We start from the raw sequence: 24,414 nt of genomic DNA on the forward strand, positions 1-24,414 counted from the left end.
TTAGTCTAGTTCTTGAAGGACCCAGTTTGTTCTCACAGAGGGCTGTTACAAAAAATCATTACAAAAGATCAAGACCTGGGCGGGAGTGGTAGCTCGTGGGTAAAGTACTTACCCTGCACATGCTAGGACCTAAATTCAATCCTTAAAACCCATGTTAAAAAAAAAAGTCTGGGAAATAGAGACACAAGAACATGCAGACATCATACATACACAACAAATTAGCAAAATAATAATAATAAGATGAGGTTGATCTGCCTGGTGAACAACACTAGAACTTGTCTCAGGCTGTGTGTGCAAATACACCTACACAGACGTGTGTATACATACACCTGTTCTCACAGAAAATCAAGACTGACACCTCCTCTCTCCGGCTTTCAGAATGACCACGGCTCTCTCCCCTGCCCAAAGCACGTGAGCGGGCGCGCGCGCGGGCGCACACACACACACTTCTATCATGATACCTGTCATGGAATGATATAGACAGCCAACACTAAATTCCCGATCTTGGATTCATACTTAAAGGACTCTGAATAGTTAAAGTTATAGCTGAAACAAATGCCTTTTCTTTAAAAGATATAAAACCTTGGGAATGTCAACATATTAATAAAGAATGGACAAAAATGCCCTTAATGTCTAACACAAAGCATTTAAATAAATGATAATGAGGAGCCAAATCAGGACAGGAGTTCAATGAAATGAGTGGACCCAGATACAAAAGAAAGGAACGAGGGCAGAGACTCCTTCGGGGACATGGGCGCATGACTGGACGACAACAAGATCTCGACCTTGCTATGGTCAAAACCACAGTTGATACTATTCTGAGTATAATCACACACACACACACACATACAATGATCTGCAGGTGGGAGAAATGGTTCAGATTGAAGAGTGCTTGCCTTTCAAGTACAATACCCTGAATTAGATCCCCACAACCATGTTAATTAATTAATTAAAAAGCTAGGGTAGTTTCTAGCATGTGCTTGTAATCCAAGCGCTGGGGGAAAGTGGGTCATTGGTTTCTCCAGCCTAGCCAAATGGGTGAGCTCTGGGCCATGGAGAAACGCTCTTTCAAAATACAACAACGTGGATGGGTCTGAGGAACGGCAGCCAAAGTGTCTTCCGGCCTCCACACTCGTGTGTTTGCACACAAACACACGTGCACATGCAGAGCAGAAGAAAACTCTGATTTAGTTCTCTCCTAGAGAAGTCTAGGGAAGAGGAGGTGAAAAGGGTGTGAGAGCCAAAGGATGGGGAGGAGAGATGTGACCTGCTGCACTGTAGACGTGATGCGTCTGCTACGCTCATGCGCACCGAGTGGCTGTGGGTACCTGCACAAGATCAAGCCAGCAAAACTTACAGCGTGGACGGGGTAAATGGTCTCTAGACCCCACCCCTTACCGAGAGGCTATTGGCAGGTAAGAGCTGCTGGGGAAGGAAGGGAACGGTCTTCTTTGAGGATTTGGTCACTGATAGGACTTCCATGCTCTAGCTGGTGACCTATTTACACCTATTCACATATGAAGAGCACTCACTGGACTTTATCAGGTTATCAAAAAAAAAAAAGACATGAAGTTGGGAGGAGGGACACGTCAGGTATATACAGGAATAGGAGGGGGATGGGGTCGGTATGATCGCATTTCATCACATAAACGTATGAAAATTTCAAGAACAAAGAAAAATTTTAAATGATTTGAAGGCTCGCCAAAGTGCTGTGGAATAACTTCTAAACAATAGTGACAAACAATGAGTTACAAAAGCGGGTGGGGACCAGACAAAGCGGTGCTTGCACACTGTTGTGACGGTGACCGCTACCACCCATGCCATCTGTGTATCACAGCGAACCCACCCGCTTTCGTTCCGAGCAGGGAGCGCTGGTTAATTGCCAGGTTCCCGAGCCTCTTTGAAGTCTGCTTTTAGACTCAAAGGTCTGACATTTCAAAGCATAAGCATTCTGGGGTTTGCATATCACAGTCCCGGTATATTTGTGAGTGACTGCAATTCCAGACACGTCAGCAGCTCTCTGCAAAGGGAAAGGTGGGAGGGGGTGTCTATCTAGGCAAAAGTTCCCCATTCCCTTGCAGGGTCCTGCGTGCACTCTCTTCTGAAGGGGTTTGGTAAGAGGAGTCCATATCTGGTTCTGCTTAGGAAGTCAGAGCAGTAGAAGCTCTGCCTGGTCCCTAGAGCGAGGTGGAGTGGTGGGTGCCTGGTTCATTCCCACCTGGGATCTGCTGGTACTAGACCCAAGAAGGCGGAAACCATAGTTCTTCCAAGGGGAGTTGTCTTGTCATGAGTCCTGTAAAGAGATTTCAAAAGAATGCTAAGTTTAAAAGTTTAAGCTAGGGGCTGCAGAAAAAGCTCGGTTGATAAAGGACTTGCTGTGTAGGAATGAGGACCTGCGTTCCATCCCCAGAACCCACGTAAAAATCCCGGGGTTGTAGTGCACATTTGTAATCCGGCATTGCGGAGATAGAGACAGGTGGATTCCTGGGGCTTGCTGACCAGACAAGCCTAGATGAATCAGTGAGCCTCTAAGTTAGTGATAGACTGAAAAATGAAGGTGAAAAGGTTCTGGAGCCTGCTTACTCTAAAGTGCTTGCTGTGTAAGCACAATGACCTGGGTTTGGATGTTCAGGATCCACAGAAAAAGCCAGGCGTGGTGCACATCCGGAACCCTAGAACAACAAGGGATAAAGACAGGCCGATCCTGAGAGCGCAGCCAACCAGTCTAGCCAAACTGACCAGCTCCATGTTCAATGAGAGACTAGGCTCAAAAAGCAAGGTAAAGCATTATAGAGAGCCCTCAACATCAACCTCTGGCTTCCACATGCGTACAACATAGGCAAGTGCACCTACATACACACACACACACAGACACACACACACACATACACACACACACTCGTGCACCTAAACTCACATAATCTCTCTCTCTCTCTCTCTCTCTCTCTCTCTCTCTCTCTCTCTCTCTCCTTAAGATTTAATCCAGTGTAGTACTGCCTCCCTTTCCCTGAAAGTCTTCTGTGCTCCATCTCTTAAGAAACATAGATTCCAGGACAATAACTTTGCAGAAGTATGGCAGCCAGTTATCCTGGTAATAAGAATAGCTGACATTTATTGAGCACTTAGCAGCTACTGAATTCCTTCCATGAGGTATCAGCCGGCCACAGCCTGTCCAGAAATCAGAGCTCAGACCAAGGAGGACAATACAAAAGTGACCAGGCGGGCACCGCACACAAATGTGTGGGAACAATATGAGACTTCCCAGGGACTACGGACAACACCCCTCCCAATACTAGGAACAGCAGGGGCTGCTGTTCTTTCCAGTTTGTCCGAATTCAACCCTCCAGCCACAGCCAAGGAAACCCAGAGAAACTGTGATCTTTGTACCATTTTCTAGGCACTCCTTTGATCATCCCTGTCTGGATCTCTAGACATTGCAATCATTTAGTGACCTCATCCTCTGCCTCCGAGAATGAGTTAGCTTGCTTTTCTTTTTCTTTGGTACCAAAGTTCTAACAGGAAAAATGTATGACATCTCTCTACCAAAATGTAAAGACAGTGAATGGAAGCCGTCTTTAGTACTTCCAGAGAGTTGCTTTGCAAGGCGTAGATGTTAAATAGTTACCATTTGGATGTATATATGCATTAACAGTAGACTATGTGATTTCATTATTTAGAAGTAGTAAAAAAAAAAAAAACATTATTCTGCTATCTCACAGGTTCCAAGCCACTTCCCCTACATAAAATTATATACTAAGGAAAGGTATCGAGGCTGAAGGGCTAGCTCAGTTAATAGTCATTCCTGCGCAAGCATGAGAACTTGAATTTGATCCACAGAACACATTTGGGCAAGCCTCTACTATCCCAGTATCCCCTACCAGTAGATGGGAAGCTGAGACGGGAGAATCCCTGGAAACTCATGGACCAGTTAGCCTGACTTACATAGCAGCAAGCATCAAGAGGCCCTGTCTTGAACAAGATGGGAGGGCAAGGACTGACAACTTACTGCTATCCTCTGCCCTCTGTACACATGCTGTGGCATACACATGCCCACGCCCATACACAAGATCATGCACATACATTCATACAGTCATCTGTCTCAGGCAAATGTATACATTAGACCCGGGGTGATAACTTGGATGCCTTGCAAGCATGAGGAACTGAAATTAATCTTCATAACCCATGTTTAAACTAAACAAACAACACCAGGAACAAGTAATTATAATTGTGTCAATGGGAAGGCCGAGCATCTCCGGGTTCTTTGGACACCCAGCCTGAATGAACTGAGGAGTTTGAGGCCAGTGAGAAACTGTCTCCAAAACCAAGGTAGAGATACAGAGAGACCTGGTTTTGACCTCCAGCCTGTGCACCCACACCCACACAAACACTCGCAAATGCACACATGTACACACACAAGTTTTAAGTAAACACTGATATGCTAAAGGATTCATTTGCCTGGAATTACGGTCCATACCTGGAAACCTAGAACTTGAGAGAGGCTGAGACAGGAAGAATGAATGGATGTTCAGTGTCCCTCACAGCATCGTGTGTTGGAAAACTTTGTTCCCAGCGGATAGTTGTGAAACATATAAAGGTGAGGGACTAGCTAGCAGCAGTCCCTCTCTTTTTTGAAGTCTATAGACAGACAAGCCCCACTTCTGGCCGATCTCTCTTCTTCCTGTCTACTGCCATGATATGACCAGCTACCAGAAGTTTCCACCGCTGAAAGCCATTAATACAATTCGTGCTTCTCTCTGTATTGGATTGAACACTCTGGATCTTAAGTCAAAATGAACCTTTCTCTTTTAAGTCATTTCTGTCACGTATGTAGTCACAACAACAAGAAGAGGACTACTTTTTTTAAAAAAAAAAATCCTTTTTTCTGATTACTTATTTATTTCCATTCATTTTAAATAGTGTCTCATGTATTCCAGGGTGGCTTTAAACTCTCTGTGTTGCTGAGAATGGCCTTCGGATGCTCCTTCCTCTGCCACCCAAGTGCTGAGATTACGGAAGTGCTTCCCTGTGTCTGTTTTGTACAGTACTTAGGACAGAACCCAAGAGCTTCCTACATGCTAAGCAAGCACTCTACTAACCAAGCCATGTCCCCCAGCCTCAGTGATGAGAAAATTAATACACCATTGTTCAGTCGAGACTTCTTGATTCCTTTGTGGTTCAGCAGAGAGTCTGCGTGTGTGCATGACCTCTAGGTAATTAGTCCCAAATGCAGGCATGTTTCCGAGGGGAACTCCTACTCTCGGTCCTCTTGAGCCTGAGCATCTGGACCCCTAATGTTCTCAGAACACTGGGAGACGAGGTCAAGGACTAGCTCCCATTCCATTGGTGACTCTGATGTAGGACATATGTTCCAACATGGGAATGCCAGTAGGATTAGAGCTGAGCCTGCACTGTGTTTAACAGTTTCCACTTGGCCTTGAAGTCACAGTAGCCCAGCCTCAGTGTTGATATGAAATGCCTCTCATGGGCTCGTGTGTTTAAATATTTGGTCTCCAGCTTTTTCAGAAGGGTGTGGAACCTGTAGGATTTGGAGATGACAGGAGGAAGGCATGAGTGAACTTGGAGTTCTGTAGACTAGTCCTACGTCCTGTCTGCTCTTTGCTTCCTGTGGAGGCAAAGTGGTGAGCTGCCTCGTTCTTCTGGCACAGGACTTCCCTGCCATGATGGTCTGCATCTCTTCTTAACCTGTAAATCTCCATAACTCAGCTGCTTCAGTCTGGGTTCAATCCAGGTTGCCACACAAAATAATAGCAACAACAGTAATAATCGCAACACCAACAGTTAGGGTAGGTAAGAGAGACCACCCTGAATAGAAACATCAAAGCATATGTAGAACTAATAATCATAGAGCAAACTCTTAACAGCTTGCAGCCTGTGTGTGTTCAGTGTGGGTCACATGGCTGGTGAGTCCTACGTCTTCTGCAGGCAACACGACAAAGAGGCATCTGAGTAACTTTATGGAAAATGTCCCCTTGAGAGTCTTGGAAGAATGTGGAGTCTGCTAGTGGTGACTTTATCTGCCAATTTTCAATGTTTTAATTAATCACTTGGGTGTGGACGATCAAACCCAGAACCTTGCGGCTGCTCTACCACTGAGCTGCATTCCCAGCCCTTGCTTTTCCACTTTTGTTTCGGTTTTGAAAGGGCCTCACTGTGCGACCCAGGCTGACCCTGAACTAGTATTCTATTTCCCCTTCCCTAGTGCTGGAGTTTCAGGTGTGTGACACCACACTTGGCTCTAATTGAGTTCATCTTAAGGGCCGAGCTAAAGCCAGGTATCTCAGGCAACTGTGGCACCTCAGCCTTACTGAAACAGGAGACATGTCCATCAGTGGCAGAGTGACCCCAAAGACTCCATCTTTTATACCTCCTCCATCCTCCTGAACTTACCTGTCCCCTATCCAGACTCCCTTCTGATCAATACCTCCACTTCCCATCCAGATTTAACCACTTTCTCAGTCCCATGTGGTAGATTTGGCTCCCCAACTAAGTGGACCACCTTTCCTTCACAATAGGGCTTCTACATACAGTTTGTAGCAATCAGCTTTCTGTTGCTGTCAAGAAATACCCAAGACAGTTAACTTTCTAAAGACATTTGTTTTGTCCAGCTTTGGACATTCAGGGGCTCAGCACTGACATTGTTTACGTCCAAGGAGGACTTTCTGATGGAGCAATCCTGAGACCGTTCCCAGGAGTCATCAAGTACCCTTGTAACCTTCTGGCCCTCTTCTTACAGAGCCATCAGGGTTCAGTCTTGGCAGGTCCACCCTAACACCCTCATCCAAACATAATCACTTCCCAGGGATCCACCAGTTTTCCACCCTCTTAATACCATTTACATGTGACGCGAGCATTAAACTCGGGGGAGAGTTCCGGGAGATGATCCTATTTAAATTACACAGCCAGTGTCGGTCATCTGAGCATTCTCGCAGCCTTCCTGGCAGCTACCCCCAGGCACGGCTCCTTCTGCCTTCCTCCTCCCCTCACAGGTCACTGTAAATTCTAAGCGGGAAGACAGAGGCTGCCCAGCATGACTGGAGTGGGACAGACATAGACAGCTGGTACTGTGCACATGGCTGTGTTAGCGACTTTTCACACTGCTGTGTCTAAATGACTGACTTAATAATAAAGTATAATAAAGAGAAGGATTATTTTGGTGCACAGTCTCCTATTGTACGGTCCACTGTGGCGGGACAGCATGGTGGCTGCCATTGGTCAGCCCATAGTGGAGGGAAATTTGTGCTAGTTTCTCATTGGAGTCAACTAGGAAGCAGAGAACAAGACTGGAACCAAAGATGAGCTGTCCTTCAAGGCCTGCTCCTGGTGGCCTAATAATAAACCAGTCAGATTTCACAGTTTCACAGCCTCTCAGAATAGAGCCGGTAGCTGGAACCAAGTGCCCAGACACGTAAGTGTTGTGGAGTATTAGTTGAAGATGTGTTACATTTCTTTATGCTGTGGAACGTTTGTTCAATGGTGCGAAGATGTGTTGTGTTCTTTTATGTGGCATTTGTTTAACTCTGTGGAGCTGTGTGACCAAGAGCCATGCAGCGATAGGCGGCAGGCGGAGAAAATAATAGGAGAAAAGAGGGATCAAGGGGAGAAAGAAGAAGGAGAGGATTCCAGGGGCAGCCAACCAGCTACACAGCCAGTCACAGAGTAAGATGTAAAGAAAGGTATATAGAAGGGTAAAAGCCCAGAGATAAAAAATAGACAGGATAATTTAGGCAAAGCTGGCTAGAAACAAGCCAAGGTAAGGCCGGGCATTCATAGAAAAGAGTAAGACTCCGTGTGATTTATTTGGGAGCTGGGTGGCAAGACCTCCAAAGAGCCAAAGAGTAAATGCAACCCAACCACACATAAGCCTGTGGGAGATTTTTCACAACCAAACCATGACAATTACTAACTCCTACCTGCTTCTTCTTATCTCACTAAGAGGTCTGTTTGTACAGCACTTTCCTTTGAATTGAGACACTCCCTTTGGTGGGTAGGGAGGAAGACTCTAATATGGTTCAAGAAATCAAGGAAAGTTACACATCCCAGGAAGATCCCGCATCTTACAAGATTTCCCTCTAGAGTTATATAAGCAATGACTGCGGCTGGTATGAAAGATTCTTTGGTGGAGCTGCCTGCGAGCTGTGCATGGAGCCCAGCCCCAAGGACGTGGCTTTTGTGAAATGTCAGTCATGCTGCAGTGGCATTTTTTGGTGCTCCAGATGTCAAAAACCACCTCCAATGAACTCATTCTCTCACTCACCTAGAACTGGGTGGAACCATTTCTTTGGTTTCTCATCAGTGCCTAACTGACACGAATAGGCATTTGCTGTGTCTCCACAAGGAAACGCCCCCACAAAATCAGAAAGAGAATGCATGTCCAATTTGGACTGACTCACAACAACCAAGCACAGAGATGTCCAAACCACACTGCTATACCAGGTGTGGTGGAGCCTCAGGTGCATCTGACTCAAAGTGAGCCACCTGGAGGCTAGCAAGCTTCCCAGTCCTGTGCATGCCCCTTATCAGGCTCTAATGGATGTGAGATCTTTCTCCAGGTTGCTTCGGAAATAACCACCAAGACTGTGGTAGGCAGAATCTCTCATCTTGGTGCAGTGGCTCTGTGGAGTGTCTCATTCTTACTGATTTTCATACCGCCTTAGACAAGTTACAGATGTCCCCTCGAAGAGCCACACCAGCTGCTGAAGGTAAATATGATTGTGATGGTTGCTTCGTGATGAACACAGCAACAGAGTCCCAGGCAGTGGGGTGAACCGGGAATTCGGACCCAAATCTGTTCTGTCTAAAACTCACGCATATACTATCATCCTTGTTGGAGAGCCACAATAAGGTCCGCCTGGCTCTGAATTGGCAGAGAAGAGCAGACTGCTCCCCCCTCCCAATGAGGAAGAATTAAGAGGTAAATCTCTTCCCTGCCCTCCCTACCACAGCCCCTTACAGAGAGTCTGCTACTTCTGATTTTAAGACAACTGTTCCCATAGCAACATCCTGGCAGCCTCTCTTGTCTGCCAGTGTGTTAACAAAGTTGGTTCAGAGACCAGATAGTTCTGTAAAACTTGCAGAGGTGACACCGACACGACCAGCTGGCCAGGACTTCCCTTTTTAAATATCCTAATGAAATCATAGAAAAATTGAAAACTACTAGATGTTTGTGTCCTCATGACCTTACAGAAGAAATGTAAAGGGAAATGGTCCCCCTGGGAAATCCAGAATATTCCATGTTTATGTTTTTTAAAGACTTTTAAATTTTTTATTAAGTACATTGTAGTTGGGTGTTTTCTTGTTTTTTTTTTTTTTTTGTTGTAACTCTTTGGTCTTTTGAGGGCCCTCCACCCAGCTCTCAAATAAATACACAGAGACTTATTTTTACTTATGAATGCCTGGCCTTAGTTTGACTTGTTTCTAGCTGGCTTTTCTTAACTTAAACTACCCTGTCTACCTTTTGCCTCTAGACTTTTATCTTCCTCTATTCTATATACCTTCCTTCTTACTCCGTGACTTTCTGTGTAGCTGGGTTCCTGACCCCTGGTACCCTTCCTTCTTTCCCTTTTTTCTCTTCAATCTTTTCTTCTCCTATTTCTTCTCTGTGCCTACCAGCCCCACCTAGTCTTTCTCCTATATACCTATTGACCATTCCGCTCTTTATTAGACCATCGGGTGTTTTAGACAAAGTAACACAGCTTCACAGAGTTAAACAAATTCAAGATGAAAGAATGCCACACATCTTTGCATCTTTAAACACCGTTCCTCAGCACAGACAAATGTAACACATCTTCAACTAATAGTCCACAGCCATGCACTTTATGTGTGTCTGTGTGAGTGCATACAGGGGCTTATAAAAGAAGAGAATGTGGACCCCTGGAGCTAGAGTTACAGCAGCTGTGATCGCTGGGCATAAGTGCAGGGAACCGACTCTGGTCCTCTAGAAGAACAGCGGATGCGTTTACTCTCTCTCCCTTTCTAATACACGTGTATGGATATGCAGAAGCGTGTTCCTATGTGTGCATGAGGAAGCCAGAGAATAACCACTTGCCACTCCTCAGGAATACCTTCAATGCTGGTTTTTGGAACAGGGTCTCTTTCACTGGCCTGGAGTTCACTAAACAGGCTAGGCTAGCCTTCTAGCAAGCCCCAGGGATCTTCCTGTCTCCATGTTCCCAGTACTGGGATTACAAGAGCCAGTCATCACGCCCGTTTATGTCTTTTTAACCTGTGTTCTGTGTATTGGCCTCAGGTCCTATATCCTACCTGCTTGCTTGCAAGGCAAATGCTTTACCAACTGAGCCATCTCCCCAGTGCCCAGGATGCCATTTTGGATCTAAAACATGATGCCTGATGCTTAAAATGTGAGTTCTGGGGCCGGAGAGATGGCTCTGTGGTTAACTTGCAGTTAGTTTGAGGCATTTGGCAAGACAAAGTGCCGAATGTTGAGGTGCAGGTTTCTAAACACCAACATTCCATGTCATCTGATTAACCTTTGGGGCCACCTCTCATCGCCTCCTACTCTGGATTCATTTGTCTCGCGTAGTGATAAACTATCTCAGCGAAAAGCACCTTAGGGGAGATGGGTTTATTTCCGTTCACAATTCCAGGTTACAGTCCATTGCTGAGAGGAAATCAAGACATTAACTTGAAGCAGCTAGTCACACCCCAGGCAAGAGCAGAGAGAAATATCGTATTTACTTTTCTTTGATCTGTATGAGTGCCTTGCCTGCATGTATATAAGGAGATCATGCGCTTAGCTGATGGTGATGGAGGCAGGAAGGGAATTTATTCACATCCTCTGGAACTGGAGCTACATGTGGTTGTAAGCTACCACGTGAGTGCTGGGATTAGAACCCAGCTCCCCTGAAAAAGCAACTTGTGCTCTTAACCGTTGAGTCATCTAAGGGCAGAGAAAAAAATGTATGCATGCATGCCTGGTGCCCAGCTAGCTTTCTTGACTCTCATACAGTCCAGGACTCCAACTAACTCAAGAGAGGGTATCACCCACATTAAGGTGGAGTCTTTCCGCATCAATAACTTAATCCCCCAGACATGATCATAAACTGATACAACATAGACAATCTCTCATGGAAACTCTCTTCCCAAGTGATACTAAGATATGGCAAGTTGACAGCCAAAATTGGCCACTGCGCCCCCAATTGTCACCCTCTCTCTCATCCGTCTACCTCTTTCACCTTCACTCCATTGCTTCCTCTGTCCCACAAAGCAGTGGGTTCCCCACCCTTACTCTCTAGCCTCTGTCCCAGGGTTTATACTGCCCTAGAGATTGTGCCCTAAGAAGCAGTGAATATTTAGCTGTCTCCTTAGTTCCTGGCCCAGACTCGCCCAAGTGACAGTGATGAGAAGACCACTTTTTGTTATTTGGTATAAATTTCTTTGCAGTCAGACCAGCGTTTATGCTAATGAGGTGTCCCTTGGAAAATGCAGCGGATGTAAAGAGGGAGCAGCCATGTCGTTAAAGATTTGCGAGCCTCTGTCTCGACCCCGACCTCCAAGAAGGAGACAGTCTAGAGGCTGAGTTAGTCACTGGTGTCTAGTAATTTAATCTACAATGTCTATGTAACGGAACCCTGATAAAACTCCAAATAAAGAGTTGCAGAGAGAATACAATGAGTACCATGAGGTACCAGGAAGGTGGTGACCACCTCCTAGAAGGCCTGGAGACTCTGCATCCCTTTCCAGTATCTTCGCCTATGCCCCTCTTCATCTGTCTGTTTATACGCATCTGTTTTAATCCCCTTTATAATAAACCAGCAAACCTGGCATTTCCTGAGTTTTCCTGAGTTCCATGTGAGCCCTTATCACAAATTACTCAACCTGAGTGGGGATTATGGATGCTTTTAGTATATAGCCAAGTGGAACTGAAGCATGAGTATCCCAGGTACCCTTGACTTTGGGGAAAGGATGGTAGCTGCAGCATGCAGAGACCGGTCAAGTGGTGATGGGTCCGGACACACAGGATCTGACCGGAGTCATGTTTATGGCATGAAGCCCTTCACTTATGACGTCATTCCCAATTCCAAGTCATTAGTGCAAGCATTGAATTAAATTAACACAGTTGATCTCAGCTAAGCAGGGTACAGCCTGGTTAGTGTTTGGATGGGAGACCTGAAGTAAATCATAAGACACCCAGTTAGTGTCTAGAGATGGGGACACTGTTGATATATTTGAGGTGCGCTGGGAATAGAGCCTAGCTGTTAGAGGTTAGCTCACTCTCTAGTCTCTTTTGAATGCACAATGTCCATTGAAGACTCTTGTTTGAATATCTAGTCCCAAGAAGGTGATGCTCTTTAGGGACGTCATGGAGCCTTTGACCTCGGTCGGTGGGTGGGTCTTAGGGTCTTAAAGGTGATACACAATCCCAATTCCCACCTGAGCGCTCTGATTTCTGATCCTGCATGATGCAACCAACCATTGCAAGCTCCAGAGACCTTGGACTAAACTGCCCCAGCCACCGTGCTTCCCCATCATAATAGACTGTACCCTTTTAACTGTGAGCCCGAATCCACCCGTCTTGCTGTAAATTGCTTCTATGAGACATTTTGTGAGAGTAGCAAATAATTACCCCACCTGCCATACCTAAGACGCCTCAGCTCCCTCTCCAGCACCAGAGGGGGAAATAGAGGACTGACACATTTTTGGAATTTCTAATAAATTCTTTGAATTTTTTATTCACAAACTTTATTCACATTTTTATTGGCCATATAATGAATTACCGGATAGCAAGTTGATTTGTGAAAAATTGGCCAAAAATCAAAATTCAGGCTTCAAGTTTTCATTCAATCCCCTATCGTTTAGGTAATATTTCTTTATACTTGCTCATAAGCATCTTGTCTGTGTTCCTGTGGCTAACTTCGGTTTCTTTCCTCTCTATTTTTGCCAGGTTTATTTTGCAAAAATGCATTATTCCAACTCTTCTTTTTTCAAACATGCTTTAAAAAAAGGCGTCGTGTTTACAATGTTAATGGCCTCATTTTAATTTGCTCGTATTCTTGTTAATAATGAAATCTACTTAATGTGAGTTAAAACTAAAAGCCTGTCAGGGTAATTCACAAACATTTAAAAAACCCTGCAGCAATTCTATGAGGATTCGCTGTTAATATTCTTAAGGACTTTCAATGGGTAGATTAACCAGGCCTTGGCATCAACAGAAATAGCAAACAAATTAAAATTGGGCTCTTGGTAACAATGAGGGAGTATGAATGTTCTCACCCTTCAGCACGATCCGGGATCCGGGATCCGGCTGCATAGGCACCCCCCCCCTCCACACACACACACACAATATTTTATTGAATAAGCATTCTAAGAATCGCTAGAGATGAGGGGGTGACCTCACCTTATCTGTCTTCCTCCCAGGAAAGCACAGATCGGGCTGAAAATAATACAGACCTGCTTGGCTCTCATCTCCCAGTCGTCTCTGTTTGTACCAGGAAGCAAATTTTCACGCGAGTAATATAATTTACGCTGAATGTACATTTTATTAAAATTCTGGCCTTGGAGACATCTGAGAAAATCCATTCTCAGACCTTTGAGACTCTTGCAATGTCTAAATGATCCCCCGTTTCCACGGTGGATTACGACTTCAAGCGCGGTGCCCACTGCTGCAAGGATTAAACCCCCTTCAGATTTAATCTCTTTGAGAATTCAGTTTATATTAAAAGAAAAAGCACTTTGCTATGTATTTATATATTAAAAAGTAGGTCTTACCACGGAGCTTTGATACCGATCCCGTTTAATCTTTACAGCGATCGTTGGCAGGAAGAATTCACGTTTCTCCTCGGAGCTGAAGCTCTTGAAGCTCAGAGAGACGAGGTGTCACTTCCAAGTTCACGTGGCTAGCGAGATGTAGATGGGCATTCGATTTAAATCTTCCGGTTTATATGTTAAAGCGACAGACGTTGCTTGTCATATAGAGAGACCTCTCAATCAGATGGTGCGTGTGTGTGTGTGTGTGTGTGTGTGTGTGTGTGCGCGCGCGCGTAACCTCGGGGGTCATTTTCAGGGGGTAATGCACCATGTTTATTTTAGATGAATTCTCTCATTGGCCATACAGGCTAAAGTGACCAGCCAGCAAACCCTAGGAATCTTCCTGTTTCTGCCTCCTCGATACTCAGATTACAGGGATGCATGAATACACCTGCTTTTGTGTGGTCCTGAGGATGGAACCCAGAGCTCTGGGCATGCCGGGAAGCATACTGAACGACGGAACTTCATGAATAGCCCACAAAAACTGCTTCTGTCTTCTATTTCAGTCAACAACCACTCAAATGCAACTCACACAACACCCCTGCATGCCCAGTCTGGTCTGCTGCCAGTCTTTGTTGTACCGGAGCAAGGCTATACTTATCTCTTCCCATATTATCTGAGTCTGTTTAGTGCTGGAAAGACAAAACTGAGTAGGTAGCGGCACAGATTGCACAGCCTGCAGAGCAGGAAAACCCTCGTGTTCCAGATCTTTACAGACAAGACTGACTTCTGTAAAGTTCAGAGTTAGGCAAGCTGGGGTCTGGCACGGGATGCGGGCCTGTGCTCTTCCTTGTTTTCAGTGACGGGGTCAGTCAGTTTTACCTGGAACCAACCTCCCCCAGCACCGGTATTATAAGCGCTTGCCACTGTGCCTAGCTTTTTGTTTTGTTTTAAATGTGGGTCTGGGTACCGAACTTACACCTTCCTGCTTGCGTGGCAAGTCCTTTATCAACCGCGCTGTGTCCCCGGCCCTTATAAAACTCTTTTCTTCACTAAGCCACAACGGAGAGAGATTTCAATGGACAACGTAAATAAATATTATCGGGCGCTTCCCCCTCTTCGCCCACTGGATGGTCTAATGCAAGCCTTGTGCTTTCTGGAATGTACCGTCACTCTTTATGATCCGTCTTGTGCCTTTTAAAGCACAAAAGCCAAATGTCACCTTCTGGGAACTGTACAACATGAGGGGCTGTCATGCCAGTGACAGAGCACTCTGGGGAGCAGTGCCGCTTCAAAAGGCAGCAGACAGGTAATGACACTGTGAGTTATTTGTTGCCAGAATGGGGAATATTTTGAGCCGCTCGTGGCTGCATTGTGGTTGCATCAAAGGCTATTTTGTTCCCCGAGACAAGGGAGCTTCCAAGACAGACAATTGGCTGGAGGTTCTCAGCATTTGCTGCCCTGAGCCCTACGTGGTCTCCTTTGTGACATCCTCAATGTCCCTGTGACAAGTCCGCTGGCCTTTCTGGGGCCTGGTTACCGTCTCTGGAAAATGACTAGGTCACACTGGATAACGAACGGACACTTGGCGCGGGCTGCGTGCTCAAAGCCTTTGCAAACCGCCGCTGCGTGTGCACGCCCAGCGCACAGACATATGATGCCAATTTGGGGGAAAACACGGGGGCCAGATCTGTGGGAAATTAACTTACAGGGCAGTGAGGGTCCAAGTTAGCTACAGAAACAGCCCACCAAATGGGTAAGGTAAGCTCTTAAGCCAAATGGCTTCTGTTTGAATCCGACGGGAGTCAATTCGCTTTAATAACTTAATTTTCAGGAGCCTTGCGGCGGGCTCACTGGATAAAGCGCTTGCCACGCACGCATGAGAACCAGTGTTTGGGTCTCTGACTCCTGTGTAAAACGTGGGAAAGTGTGGTGACTGTCTGTAATCCTAGCATTCAAGAGGCAGAGACTGAGGATCTGTAGGAAAGTGGCCAGATTGAGGACTGGCAGACTTCGTATCCAGCCAAGAGACACCGCCCCGGTAAAGAACGTGGAGCACAATCGATGCTGGCCTCTGGCTTCTGCATGCTTAACATGTTTAGAAGCTTACACATAGACACACATGAACACCACACACACATACACATGAAAGCAATAGTTTTTGATCTTTATAAACAGGTCTGGCGGAGCTGTATTTGTTATTTTCCTTGTGGTGGCGACAATACGCCCCAATACACCCAATAAAAAAGAAACTTGAGGAAGTTTGGCTCACAGTTTGAGAGCACAGTAACCATGCCAGGGAAGATGTGGCAGCAGCAGGAGGCGGCTGGTCACATGACATCCTCCATCGGGAAGCAGAGAGAGATGGACGCTGGTGCACAGCTCCCTTTCTCGTGTAGGCTTCAGTTGAGTCCACAGCCCATGGGATGGGGCTGTCCACGTTCAGGATGGCTCGTCCCACCTCAGTTAAATCTCTTTGGAAACCTGCTCACAGACAAGCCCAGCGGTGTGACTTCCAGGTGACACACAGCCGAGTTTGAAATGATGAGTGACTATCACATTCCCTATTCCTTTTCATTTCTGCCTTATCTTCTCTCTCTTCACCCGTTAGCCCCTTTCTTCATTCCAGTCTCCTCTCTACTTCATATGTACACAGTTATCCACCTACATGTCTATAAATATATATCAGCACTTGAAAGAAAACATTCAATGTCTGTCTTTTCTTTAACTGTGATTAATTTTAATGATTATGTCAGATTCTGTCCATTCTTATACAGAGGACATAATTTTTTTCTTATGCTGTTCTCTGATTGGCCTATCTCTTGTCAGGCATGAGCCCAGCAATGAGTGGGAGCAGGGGGGCAAACGTATTAATTTTTCTCCTCTGCTGTCCGATTCTTTCAATGAAACTGTAAGGCTGACCTTCCTGTTGAAGACGAATTCCAGCCCGTAGAACCTCCAGGCAAGCATGAGAACAAGGCAGAAACCTATTTTATTATGAAATTGAATGACGGTGGCTCATTTATTGCAGTAATCAATAATCTCAGAATAGAGAAAGAAATTCCATATTGGAGTAGTGTGAACTATTTATGAAGGTTGGATCGCTTTTTGCTCCCAGCATAAGGACATATTGTAGGTGGGGAAGAGAAGGACCAATCTCCAGGGCATTCCCAGGAAGTGTTCGGGTTTTGAAATATTTAAACCAATAACGTGTCAGCTGTAGGAACTTGAATGCGAGCAGCCTCAACATCCCTTTAGATTTGACTAAATGCTTTCCCATGCAATCCCTACGACTATGTTGAATTAATTCATAGACACAGCAAGACAAAGGGAAAAAGACAAAGGGCTCACAGCATCTGTGTCTTTGTAAAGAGAAATAATAGAACCGCTTGTTTGGCGGTACTGGCTACCGGAACCAGGGCCATTATGTGTGCTACACAAGGGCTTTACCATGAAGCCACAGCCCCTGTGCCTAACTGGGGATTTACCACTGAATCATGCATGTTCCTAACCTCTCAGTAGGAGAGTCTAGGCAGGTGCTGAATTGCCAAGTCGTATCTTTTACACCTTACTGGGGGATTCTAGGCAGATGCTCCACCACTGAGCAACACCCCTAGTTCCTCACTGGGATAGTCTAGGCAAGCACCATACAATGCTTTTAATTATCATGAATTATTTCATTTGGTAAAGTTCCCTGGAGAAGCAGAACTGATTCTATCATTCTAATATATATATATATATATACATATACATATATATATATACATATACATATATATATGTATCAGAGACGATGTATTAGATCTACATATACAATAGGGGCTAGGAAATCCAGCAATGACTGTCTGCATACTGAGAAGTTGAAAACCAAGTAGCTGCTCAGCCCCCAAAGCTAGATAATTCTGGAATTTCAACCTTGTGCTGAAGACCTGGAGGACTTCTCAAGAGCCACAGTACAAGTGGGAAAGCTGAAGAAGCTGGCTCCAGATGTTGGTGAAGGATGTGAGCAGAGGCAGCGTCAGAGTAGATGCCCTCACCAGCAGGAAGTAAAGACAGCTCCTAGAGCAGAGGTCCTCAACCTGTGGGTTGCGACCCCTTCAGCAAACTTCTGTCTCCAAAAATATTTATATTATGATTTGTAACACAATTACAGTTATGGAGTAGCAATGAAAATAATTTTATGGTTGGGTAGGGGGTCACCACAACATGAGGAACTGTATTAAAAGGTCCCAGCATTAGGAAGGTTGATAACTACTGGTCTAGAAATTACTTCCTACTATGGGAGCAACCAAGATTAAATATCCCAATAATTATTTTCTATTTGACCACTAGACATCTTCTTGGAAAAAAAAGTTTGTTAACGTCTTTTTATGACTCTGTGTGTGCGTGTGTGTGTGCTCATATGTGTGCTCATGTGTGTGCAGGTGCACATACAGGTATGGTATATTTGTATGTTGAGGTCAGAGGAAAGCTTTGAGTGTTGCTATTCAATTGTTCTCCAGCATGAATTTGTTTGCCTGGTTGTCTGGATTAATGTTTTAATAATTCTTTATATTTTATGTGCATTGGTGTTTTGCCTGGGTGTATGTCTGCATGAGGGGGTCAGATCCTCTGAAACTGGAGTAACACACAGTTGTGAGCTGTCATGAGGGCGCTGGGAATTGAACCTGGGTCCTGTGGCAGGCAGAGCAGTCAGTGTTCTTAACCGCTTGACAATCTCTCCAGCCCGCTTGTCTGTTTTTTTGACACAAGGTATCTCACTGGCCCAAAGCTCATCTACTGGACTAGTGTGAGTGGCCAGAGAAGCCCATAGATGTCCAGAGATGTCCACAGCCCTAGTGCTGGGATCCTAAACTGGTGTTTTTATGTGGGCTCTAGGGACTCGAACTCAGGTCCTCACGCTTGCATGACCATCATTTTTACCAACTGTGCCATTTTCCTGGACCTCTGTAATATATTATCTTTTAATTAAGCTGTTTTTCTTCTGGTTAGGCCTTGAGGGGTGGGCATCCTGGCGGGAAGTCTCTTTAGATACACGTTTCAAAGAGCTCAGTACCAATCTGTAGTTCGTCGTTTCATTCTTTGAACAGTGTCTTCTAAACGTAAAAGTTTTCACTTCTGAGAAAGCACTGTTGATCTTTTATTTATTTATTTATCTATGTATTTATTTATTTATTTTAATCTTTTAAGGATTGCAGTTTTTCTCTTATGTTTCACTCAGGATGAAAAGGGTTTTCTCCTGTTTTTTTCTCCCAGAAGTTTTCTAGCTTGGTCTTACTGTTTAGTTCCTAGGTTCTATTTCGGTATATGTTATGAGGTGCGAATTAAGATTCATTCTCTTGCTTAGGATAATCCAATTGCTGCAGCATGTGTTTAAAGGATTATGTTCACCGGCAAGATGGCCTGGAGGGTGAGAGCACTTTCCGCCAACACTGGTGGCCTGACTTTGATCTCCAAGACCCACGGGATGAAATGAGACAGCTGATGTCTCAGGGTGTCCTCTGACCTCCACACATATCCAGTGTGGCACGCACGCCCCTGCCCGCATAAGTATGCACACTCGCACACAATAAATAAACACAAAATGTTAAGAGAACAGGTTAGATGTTGTCATCTTTGTCAAATCAATTGACTGGTTGGGTATGGTGACCCGGCATCTGTAACGTCAGAACTTGAGAGACCGAGGCAGGGGGATTGCCATGAGTTTGATACCAGCCCAGACTATGCAGTGAATTTCAGGTGAACCTGGACTGGAGATGGAAACCATGACTCTAACAAATGAAATCAAATAACCCAACATACCTAGGCATGGTGGCACCCACCTCTAATCCAGAACTCGGGAAACAGAGGCTGGAAGACAGCAAGTTCAAGGCTAACCAGGGCTACATACTGAGTTCTGAGATGGCCAGGATTACAGGGTAAAACTCTGCCTCTAAAACAAAATGAAACAAAATCAGAGACTATAATTTGACCCACTAAATAATGTAGCTCAGTGGTAGAGCACCAGCCTAGAATCTCCCAGTGAGGGACTGGGGTGTGGCTCAGTGGTAGAGCCCCTGTCTAGAATCCCCAGTGAGGGTCTAGGGTGTGGCTCAGTGGTAGAGCCCCTGCCTAGAATCCCCCAGGGAGGGGCTAGGAACACGAAATTTCACTGATAGAGCACTTTCCTACCATGCACAAGGTCCTGGGTTTATTCCCAGTATAACAACAACCCTGTAAGCAAACTGAGAGGTTCTCTTGGTCAGATCTCAAAGGTTTCTTCTTCCAGCAAGCTCTTAATTGATTTTTGCTTACAAACACTCATAACAAATAAACAATTAAACAGGCTGATAAAATGAAATCCTTGTCTCACCCAGCTGAGCATGAATCTCTCTCATACACTCACAGAGGGCCACCAAAGAGACATCCACTTTGTTTTCAGAGGCAGGGTCCTTCGCTGAACCTGGAGCTCAACAAATAGACTAGACTTGCTGGCCACGAAGTCTCAGGGATTTACCTGTCTATCCCTTCCCTAGGCTGGAAGCTGGGTTTTTAACGTTGGCTCTGGGGATCAAACTAAGGTTCTTATGCTTGCCCGGAAAACACTTTGCTAACTGCGCTGTCTTCCCAGCTCCAAATGCGTTTTTCAAACAATGTAGTTGAACTGAATCTGTCAGGTTCATCCAACTGGGGCATTGCTGTAGAGAAGCCTACAGAAATCATAATTTTCTGAAAGATAGTATCTCGACTCTCGTGTAAATATAAAATGAACACGTGTCAAAGATCTTATTTAATTTATTCATTAATGACATGTTAAGATTAGTTCAAAGAAAGTCTGAAGCGCTGGGTATTAAAAGATCAGTTTTCAAGGAAATGTTACAATGGGAATTTTTTTAAGCTAGATCTAAAAAAAAATCTTTTAAAGTTCTATGGGGCATCAAAACATCATTTGGGGGGTTTTCTGTTCTACCAGACAGAAATTATTTGCTTATCTCTAGGATGAAATCTCCAAGTTAATTGTACCTTTGCATTTGTCATGATTAGAACGTGCTCTCCCCTCCCCAGGTTCATGGTTTTGAACACTTAGCCCTTGGTGCTAATAACGCTGTTTTGAAAGTTTTTGAGCCTTTAGGACAGAGGTTCTCAACCTTCCTAATGCGGAGACCCTTTAATCCAGTTTCTCATGTTGTGGTGACCCCCAACCATAAAATTATTTCATTGCTACCTCCTAACTATAATTTTGCTGTTAGGAATCATGATGTAAATGTCTGATTGCAGAATATTTGATAGGTGACCCCTGTGAAAGGATCTTTCATCCCCCCAAAGGAGTCATGAGAACCACCGTTAGAGGAAATGAGTCACTGGGGGAAGGTCTTGAGCATCTGTGGCCTGGCCCCACCGACTACACAGGCAGTGTGACCAACTCCATCAGTGCCCAGTGCCCTGACTTCCCCACCATGGTGATCTATCTCCCTTCTTACACTGTGAACACAATAAAATCAGAAAAGTAACTAATACACCATAATAGGCACTTTGGGCGAACAATAACAAAAATGTATTCCCTGTGTTGAACGGATCGGGGCCTCTATATGACTGATAGTCTATGCTCCTTGTATGGTTGACGTATTTCCAGCTTTGCTTAATTTTCCTAAACATGCAAGGAAAAGTTCAGCTTGGGGTAAAAAACTTCATGCCATTACATCCTTGGAAATCTAAAATAGTAGAATTGATCCTCACGATTGATTAAAAGACATCCACTTCCTTCTTTGTCCCAACTACAAAGCAACTCTGGGTCAAGACCAAGGTCAGAACACAGAAATTTCAACTCCCATCCCTCTACCCACGATGTCTGAAATACTATTTAAAGAAAACCGCTATTGGTTATTTAAGATGCTACCAAGACAGCCAGAATCAATAGAACAAGAAGAGATGCAAAATGTTAGGTAGCTTGTGAGTACCGACTTTAGTAAGCTGCGATAAAACACTGTGACCAACAGCAATGTGAGAAGAAAAGGTTTGGTTTGGCTTACATTCTGTGGCCAAGTGCTTCACAGAGGGAAGTCAGGCCAGGAACTTGAGTAGAAACCACGGGGAAGGCTACTCACTGGCTCACTCTCTGGCTTACTGACTCAGGTTTACTTCGCTTCCTTATAAAGGTCAGGCCTACTTGCCTAGGGATGGAACTGCCCACAGTGGGATGGGTGCTACTATATCAATCATCTATCAAGATCATCTTTCGCAGACATTGCCACAGGCCAATCTGCTCTGGGCAACCCCTCAATGGAGAAGACAGAGAGCTGTTGCAGATGCAGACAGATTGCCTTTTCTGTGAAGACGTACGCTCTGCTTCAAGTGTTAAACATCCCCCACCAAGACCCTTGTCTGTAAGTACTTGGTCCCCAGCCTTTGGAGAGGAAGGCATGGATGTCAAATCTGGGTGGGTCACAGGGGCGCACCCCTGAGAGTTATATAGGCCCAGCCTTGCTTCTGCTCAGAGATCTCTGCTTCAGTCAGCTGCCATGAGATGCCCAGCTATTCTAAGGTTTCCCCGCCACAGGCTGCTTGCTGTAGCTGCCTTCACTTTCTTGCCATGATGGGCTGAACCCTCCCAGCCATGAAATAAAATAAGCCCTTCGTTCATTGAGCTGTTTCTGTCAAGTATTTTGCTGCCACAGTGATGAGCAAAAGAATGACGACAATGTGTCCTGGGGCTCTCAAATGCGATCCATTGGGCTATTTACATGAGATTTATCGGGGAAACTAGGTCACATGGCTATGACAACTATAAAATCCTCACAGGAGCTCATTCTGAAAGCTGGACGCCTTGAGTTACTGTTGATGTAGCTGAATCTGATTCCATCTCCTGAGAATCAGAGGGCAGGGGTTGGGAGTGAACTGGAGTCCCAAGGCTAGAAAGGCCCTAAGGTTTTGCTAGAGATGAGGAGAAGAAAAAAGAGAAAGTAGAAGGGGAAGAAAAAAAAGAGGACGAGAGAAAAGGAGGAAGAGAAGGAGGAGCTAGGATTTCCCTGGTGGATTAATTTCATGAGACTCAAGCTTTCGTGATCCAGTTGGTATCCCAAAGCTCTGCCTCAGAACACTGTTACCTGGAGACGCAATCCCAGCACACCTACATCTTCATAGCTAGCCCAGATCTAAACTATACCGCTTACCCTGCCTGCTGATGTAGAAGGGGAGGCGGGAGAAAACCCCAGGTTTTTCTCAGTTCCCCCAACACCGGGAAAGGAACACTGTCACATTTTATGATGTTCACACCTATCAGAACAGTTTAGAGAACGTAAAATATTTTTTAAAGAAGATATGTGTCCATATGATGGCAAAAAATGAATATGGAATATTATAAAGAAAGCAATTAATCCGCACTTAAAACTAATTGCCTAACCCAGTGGGTCTTTAAATTATTCATTAGTGCTATTTAAAAATAATTGCAGTTTATGAGGACAACCCAATATGGATTTCTTTTAGGAATAAAAATGAAGAAAGAGTCTTTTAGAAAAATTTACAAGTTGCTTACAGCTCTTAAAACAGGTCCAGTTTCTAGACCAACTTAACATTCTCATTACTCCCTTCTTCAATCTAATCCCTTTAGCGTTTACCATGCCAGTGCTTCATGAGGCTCCCTGAAATGGTCCTGAACTCCTAAAGGAGGCTATGGTAGACACAGTTGTAAAAGAATATGAAAGATGAGTTGATAGAGTGTTTGCCACTCAACGTGAGATTGATACTCAGAACCTATGGGAAGATAGGGAGAGCCTGAGAGGCACTGGCTAGCCAGGCTAGCCAATGATTCGGTGAGAGACCTGCTTTCCAGGATAAGATGGAAGCAGTCAAGAAAAAAATCCGAATTGACCCCGGCTTGTACACATACACATGCATATGTGTTCACTCAATTGCACATACACACAAAGCGAGAGAGAAGACCCAATATAAAAATATCTTCACCTCATGTGTCTTCCAGGATCTCTGTTCTCTCATGTTACTTCCTGCTGCACACACACACACACACACACACACACACACACACACATACACACACCCACACACACATTTTCCTGTCTCTCTGTTTCTTTAGATCCATGGCCATTTAAAAAAAAATGGTATAACTGGAAAGGACTTTTGTTCTAGGACTTTGGTTCTTGAGCTGTATTCAGTGGTATTCCAGAAATTCTACGGTAGAATTAGGTTGCCGAGTTGCCAGAGCCCAGTGATACCCAATCCCACTCCTACTCTCTCCATGAGAAAAACTGTAACTTTATAAGAGAAAAGTGCCCTTCCTCTCCAACCAAAATTCAAAACCCATTTTCATGGCATAGATGAGAAAACCAAACTGGAGAGATAGGAGATCAGGAGGCAGATTTAAAAAAAAAAAAAAAAAAGGACCAGACCTCCTGTCGGGCTTAATTATTAACCTCCTCAAACTGGGCCAGGTTTATGGAAAAGAACCTTGGGGTCAGAACTGTCTTGATATAAATGTGATTTGTTACTAGGAGTGTAACTCAGTTGGTAGATTGCTTACCTAGCATGGAGGAAGCCCAGGATTCAATCCCTAGAACCACATAAAGCAGGCATGGTGGTACATGCCTGTGGTCTCCAAACTTGGGAGGTAGTGGAGGCAGAAAGACCATCCAATGTTGTTCTTCTCTACATAGTGAGTTTGAAGCCACCCTAGGCTACAGGAGCTCCTGTAAGCAT

Source organism: Alexandromys fortis, unplaced genomic scaffold (assembly GCF_014885135.2).
Source record: "Alexandromys fortis isolate MF-2015 unplaced genomic scaffold, M_Fortis_MF-2015_v1.1 scaffold_151, whole genome shotgun sequence".
Classification (NCBI taxonomy): Eukaryota; Metazoa; Chordata; class Mammalia; order Rodentia; family Cricetidae; genus Alexandromys; species Alexandromys fortis.